Source organism: Bacillus rossius, chromosome 1, assembly GCF_032445375.1.
Source record: "Bacillus rossius redtenbacheri isolate Brsri chromosome 1, Brsri_v3, whole genome shotgun sequence".
Taxonomy (NCBI): Eukaryota; Metazoa; Arthropoda; class Insecta; order Phasmatodea; family Bacillidae; genus Bacillus; species Bacillus rossius.
Genome location: NC_086330.1, coordinates 60445937 through 60446784, shown reverse-complemented (window position 1 = coordinate 60446784; position 848 = coordinate 60445937). Strand labels below are relative to the sequence as shown.

Below are 848 nucleotides of genomic sequence, written 5' to 3'. Positions count from 1 at the left end.
AATCTTCTATAATATCAAACAGGTTAAGGCGGGCTTTTTAACTAATTGTTCGTGATAATATTTGAAAAAATGTTTTAAATTAGATTTGCAAAAACTGTAAATAATGTTTGAAAATTAAAAAGTATGCAATTTTTCATCAATGTTTTCTTATGACGTTATCACGTATAATTATCGTCCGTAAACCGACTTTACAGACAACCCCCTTTTTATGTGTAATCGCTGAAATATCACATTGACGTTATAGGTGTTGCATATGAATATGTCTAGCCTATTTCAGGATAATAATACTTTTATCTGTATCTGTTTCAAGGAATGAATAAATAAATTAAATAAATAAAGTGTTTGTATTGTTTCAGTTAACATACGTATTCAGTACATTGTAAATGTATTGTCCATCTATTTTTTCTCAAATTATTTGCAGTTTCTTCTTTTAAATCCAATAGAAAACTTGTGACTATAAAAGTTATCCGCCCAACGTGGGGCTCGAACCCACGACCCTGAGATTAAGAGTCTCATGCTCTACCGACTGAGCTAGCCGGGCTTTCATAAAATTTGGATTTTTAATGTAAAAACGGTTAACATGTATATATTATTTTCTTTAAGTGGGTTTCAATGTTAAATCAACCGCAGACAACCAAAGTAACGCAACCGACTTTCAGTGCATAACATGAAGCGTCAATCGCAATAAATAAAACATGTTTTCTTTCCGCAAGCTATCAGTATAGTGATTCACTGTATTGCTGTCTCGTCTGACTGATATGCGGATCAGTAAATTTGATTGGTCACGTGAAATATGACGTCACTTGCCGATGGTGCAGTCACGTGGAGCAGCACTGTCCGACCAGAGC

General features: G+C 34.0%; 1 non-coding gene across 1 annotated transcript; it reads right to left on the bottom strand.

The window, feature by feature from the left end:
- Window positions 1-468: 468 nt before the first annotated feature.
- Window positions 469-541, bottom strand: Trnak-cuu (transfer RNA lysine (anticodon CUU)). Its single transcript has one exon. It is a non-coding gene; the product is annotated as a tRNA-Lys (tRNA).
- Window positions 542-848: the final 307 nt, after the last annotated feature.